We start from the raw sequence: 5,267 nt of genomic DNA on the forward strand, positions 1-5,267 counted from the left end.
TTGTGTTGGTGTTGAAAAACTACTTTTCGCACTTTGTGTTAGTGTTGAAAAACCACTTTTCGCACTTGTGTTGGTGCAGGAAACCACTTTTGCACTTGTATTAGTGTGGAAAAAACACTTTTTGCACTTGTGTTAGTGTTGAAAAACCACTTTTCGCACTTGTGTTAGTGTTGAAAAACCACTTTTCGCACTTGTGTTAGTGTTGAAAAACCACTTTTCGCACTTGTGTTGGTGCAAGAAACCACTTTTGCACTTGTATTAGTGTGGAAAATAGACTTTTCGCACTTGTGTTAGTGTTGAAAAACCACTTTTCGCACTTGTGTTAGTGTTGAAAAACCACTTTTCGCACTTGTGTTAGTGTTGAAAAACCACTTTTCGCACTTATGTTGGTGCAGGAAACCACTTTTGCACTTGTATTAGTGTGGAAAAACCACTTTTCGCACTTGTGTTAGTGTTGAAAAACCACTTTTCGCACTTGTGTTAGTGTTGAAAAACCACTTTTCGCACTTGTGTTAGTGTTGAAAAACCACTTTTCGCACTTGTGTTAGTGTTGAAAAACCACTTTTCGCACTTGTGTTGGTGCAGGAAACCACTTTTGCACTTGTATTAGTGTGGAAAAAACACTTTTTGCACTTGTGTTAGTGTTGAAAAACCACTTTTCGCACTTGTGTTAGTGTTGAAAAACCACTTTTCGCACTTGTGTTAGTGTTGAAAAACCACTTTTCGCACTTGTGTTGGTGCAGGAAACCACTTTTGCACTTGTATTAGTGTGGAAAATACACTTTTCACACTTGTGTTAGTGTTGAAAAACCACTTTTCGCACTTGTGTTAGTGTTGAAAAACCACTTTTCGCACTTGTGTTGGTGCAGGAAACCACTTTTGCACTTGTATTAGTGTGGAAAAAACACTTTTTGCACTTGTGTTAGTGTTGAAAAAACACTTTTTGCAGTTGTGTTAGTGTTGAAAAACCACTTTTCGCACTTGTGTTAGTGTTGAAAAACCACTTTTCGCACTTGTGTTGGTGCAGGAAACCACTTTTGCACTTGTATTAGTGTGGAAAATACACTTTTCGCACATGTGTTAGTGTTGAAAAACCACTTTTCGCACTTGTGTTAGTGTTGAAAAACCACTTTTCGCACTTGTGTTTGTGCAGGAAACCACATTTGCACTTGTATTAGTGTGGAAAAACCACTTTTCGCACTTGTGTTAGTGTTGAAAAACCACTTTTCGCACTTGTGTTAGTGATGAAAAACCACTTTTTGCACTTGTGTTAGTGTTGAAAAACCACTTTTCGCACTTGAATTAGTGTTGAAAAACCACTTTTCGCACTTGTGTTGGTGCAGGAAACCACTTTTGCACTTGTATTAGTGTGGAAAAACCACTTTTCGCACTTGTGTTAGTGTTGAAAAACCACTTTTCGCACTTGTGTTAGTGTTGAAAAACCACTTTTCGCACTTGTGTTAGTGTTGAAAAACCACTTTTCGCACTTGTGTTAGTGTTGAAAAACCACTTTTCGCACTTGTGTTAGTGTTGAAAAACCACTTTTCGCACTTGTGTTGGTGCAGGAAACCACTTTTGCACTTGTATTAGTGTGGAAAATACACTTTTCGCACTTGTGTTAGTGTTGAAAAACCACTTTTCGCACTTGTGTTAGTGTTGAAAAACCACTTTTCGCACTTGTGTTGGTGCAGGAAACCACTTTTGCACTTGTATTAGTGTGGAAAAATCACTTTTCGCACTTGTGTTAGTGTTGAAAAACCACTTTTCGCACTTGTGTTAGTGTTGAAAAACCACTTTTCGCACTTGTGTTAGTGTTGAAAAACCACTTTTCGCACTTCTGTTAGTGTTGAAAAACCACTTTTTGCACTTGTATTAGTGTTGAAAAACCACTTTTCGCACTTATGTTAGTGTTGAAAAACCACTTTTCGCACTTGTGTTAGTGTTGAAAAACCACTTTTTGCACTTGTATTAGTGTTGAAAATACACTTTTCGCACTTGTGTTAGTGTTGAAAAACCACTTTTCGCACTTGTGTTAGTGTTGAAAAACCACTTTTCGCACTTGTGTTGGTGCAGGAAACCACTTTTGCACTTGTATTAGTGTGGAAAAATCACTTTTCGCACTTGTGTTAGTGTTGAAAAACCACTTTTCGCACTTGTGTTAGTGTTGAAAAACCACTTTTCGCACTTGTGTTAGTGTTGAAAAACCACTTTTCGCACTTGTGTTGGTGCAGGAAACCACTTTTGCACTTGTATTAGTGTGGAAAAAACACTTTTTGCACTTGTGTTAGTGTTGAAAAACCACTTTTCGCAATTGTGTTAGTGTTGAAAAACCACTTTTCGCACTTGTGTTAGTGTTGAAAAACCACTTTTCGCACTTGTGTTGGTGCAGGAAACCACTTTTGCACTTGTATTAGTGTGGAAAATACACTTTTCGCACTTGTGTTAGTGTTGAAAAACCACTTTTCGCACTTGTGTTAGTGTTGAAAAACCACTTTTCGCACTTGTGTTAGTGTTGAAAAACCACTTTTCGCACCTGTGTTGGTGCAGGAAACCACTTTTGCACTTGTATTAGTGTGGAAAAAACACTTTTTGCACTTGTGTTGGTGCAGGAAACCACTTTTGCACTTGTATTAGTGTGGAAAAACCACATTTCGCACTTGTGTTAGTGTTGAAAAACCACTTTTCGCACTTGTGTTAGTGTTGAAAAACCACTTTTCGCACTTGTGTTAGTGTTGAAAAACCACTTTTCGCACTTGTGTTAGTGTTGAAAAACTACTTTTCGCACTTGTGTTAGTGTTGAAAAACCACTTTTCGCACTTGTGTTGGTGCAGGAAACCACTTTTGCACTGGTATTAGTGTGGAAAATACACTTTTCGCACTTGTGTTAGTGTTGAAAAACCACTTTTCGCACTTGTGTTAGTGTTGAAAAACCACTTTTCGCACTTGTGTTGGTGCAGGAAACCACTTTTGCACTTGTATTAGTGTGGAAAAACCACTTTTCGCACTTGTGTTAGTGTTGAAAAACCACTTTTCGCACTTGTGTTAGTGTTGAAAAACCACTTTTCGCACTTGTGTTAGTGTTGAAAAACCACTTTTCGCACTTGTGGTGGTGCAGGAAACCACTTTTGCACTTGTATTAGTGTGGAAAAAACACTTTTTGCACTTGTGTTAGTGTTGAAAAACCACTTTTCGCACTTGTGTTAGTGTTGAAAAACCACTTTTCGCACTTGTGTTAGTGTTGAAAAACCACTTTTCGCACTTGTGTTGGTGCAGGAAACCACTTTTGCACTTGTATTAGTGTGGAAAAACCACTTTTCGCACTTGTGTTAGTGTTGAAAAACCACTTTTCGCACTTGTGTTGGTGCAGGAAAACACTTTTGCACTTGTATTAGTGTGGAAAAACCACTTTTCGCACTTGTGTTAGTGTTGAAAAACCACTTTTCGCACTTGTGTTAGTGTTGAAAAACCACTTTTCGCACTTGTGTTAGTGTTGAAAAACCACTTTTCACAATTGTGTTAGTGTTGAAAAACCACTTTTCGCGCTTGTGTTGGTGCAGGAAACCACTTTTGCACTTGTATTAGTGTGGAAAATACACTTTTCGCACTTGTGTTAGTGTTGAAAAACCACTTTTCGCACTTGTGTTAGTGTTGAAAAACCACTTTTCGCACTTGGGTTAGTGTTGAAAAACCACTTTTCGCACTTGTGTTAGTGTTGAAAAACCACTTTTCGCACTTGTGTTGGTGCAGGAAACCACTTTTGCACTTGTATTAGTGTCGAAAATACACTTTTCGCACTTGTGTTAGTGTTGAAAAACCACTTTTCACACTTGTGTTAGTGTTGAAAAACCACTTTTCGCACTTGGGTTAGTGTTGAAAAACCACTTTTCGCACTTGGGTTAGTGTTGAAAAACCACTTTTCGCACTTGTATTAGTGTTGAAAAAACACTTTTCGCACTTGTGTTAGTGTTGAAAAAGCACTTTTTGCACTTGTGTTGGTGCAGGAAACCACTTTTGCACTTGTATTCATGTGGAAAAAACACTTTTCGCACTTGTGTTATTGTTGAAAAACCACTTTTCGCACTTGTGTTAGTGTTGAAAAACCACTTTTCGCACTTGTATTAGTGTTGAAAAACCACTTTTCGCACTTGTGTTGGTGCAGGAAACCACTTTTGCACTTGTATTAGTGTGGAAAATACACTTTTCGCACTTGTGTTAGTGTTGAAAAACCACTTTTCGCACTTGTGTTAGTGTTGAAAAACCACTTTTCGCACTTGTGTTAGTGTTGAAAAACCACTTTTCGCACTTGTGTTAGTGTTGAAAAACCACTTTTCGCACTTGTGTTAGTGTTGAAAAACCACTTTTCGCACTTGTGTTAGTGTTGAAAAACCACTTTTCGCACTTGTGTTGGTGCAGGAAACCACTTTTGCACTGGTATTAGTGTGGAAAATACACTTTTCGCACTTGTGTTAGTGTTGAAAAACCACTTTTCGCACTTGTGTTAGTGTTGAAAAACCACTTTTCGCACTTGTGTTGGTGCAGGAAACCACTTTTGCACTTGTATTAGTGTGGAAAAACCACTTTTCGCACTTGTGTTAGTGTTGAAAAACCACTTTTCGCACTTGTGTTGGTGCAGGAAAACACTTTTGCACTTGTATTAGTGTGGAAAAACCACTTTTCGCACTTGTGTTAGTGTTGAAAAACCACTTTTCGCACTTGTGTTAGTGTTGAAAAACCACTTTTCGCACTTGTGTTAGTGTTGAAAAACCACTTTTCGCACTTGTGTTGGTGCAGGAAACCACTTTTGCACTTGTATTAGTGTGGAAAATACACTTTTCGCACATGTGTTAGTGTTGAAAAACCACTTTTCGCACTTGTGTTAGTGTTGAAAAACCACTTTTCGCACTTGTGTTTGTGCAGGAAACCACATTTGCACTTGTATTAGTGTGGAAAAACCACTTTTCGCACTTGTGTTAGTGTTGAAAAACCACTTTTCGCACTTGTGTTAGTGATGAAAAACCACTTTTTGCACTTGTGTTAGTGTTGAAAAACCACTTTTCGCACTTGAGTTAGTGTTGAAAAACCACTTTTCGCACTTGTGTTGGTGCAGGAAACCACTTTTGCACTTGTATTAGTGTGGAAAAACCACTTTTCGCACTTGTGTTAGTGTTGAAAAACCACTTTTCGCACTTGTGTTAGTGTTGAAAAACCACTTTTCGCACTTGTGTTAGTGTTGAAAAACCACTTTTCGCACTTGTGTTAGTGTTGAA

This window comes from Myxine glutinosa, unplaced genomic scaffold (assembly GCF_964187855.1).
Source record: "Myxine glutinosa unplaced genomic scaffold, kmMyxGlut1.1 SCAFFOLD_1801, whole genome shotgun sequence".
NCBI lineage: Eukaryota > Metazoa > Chordata > Myxini > Myxiniformes > Myxinidae > Myxine > Myxine glutinosa.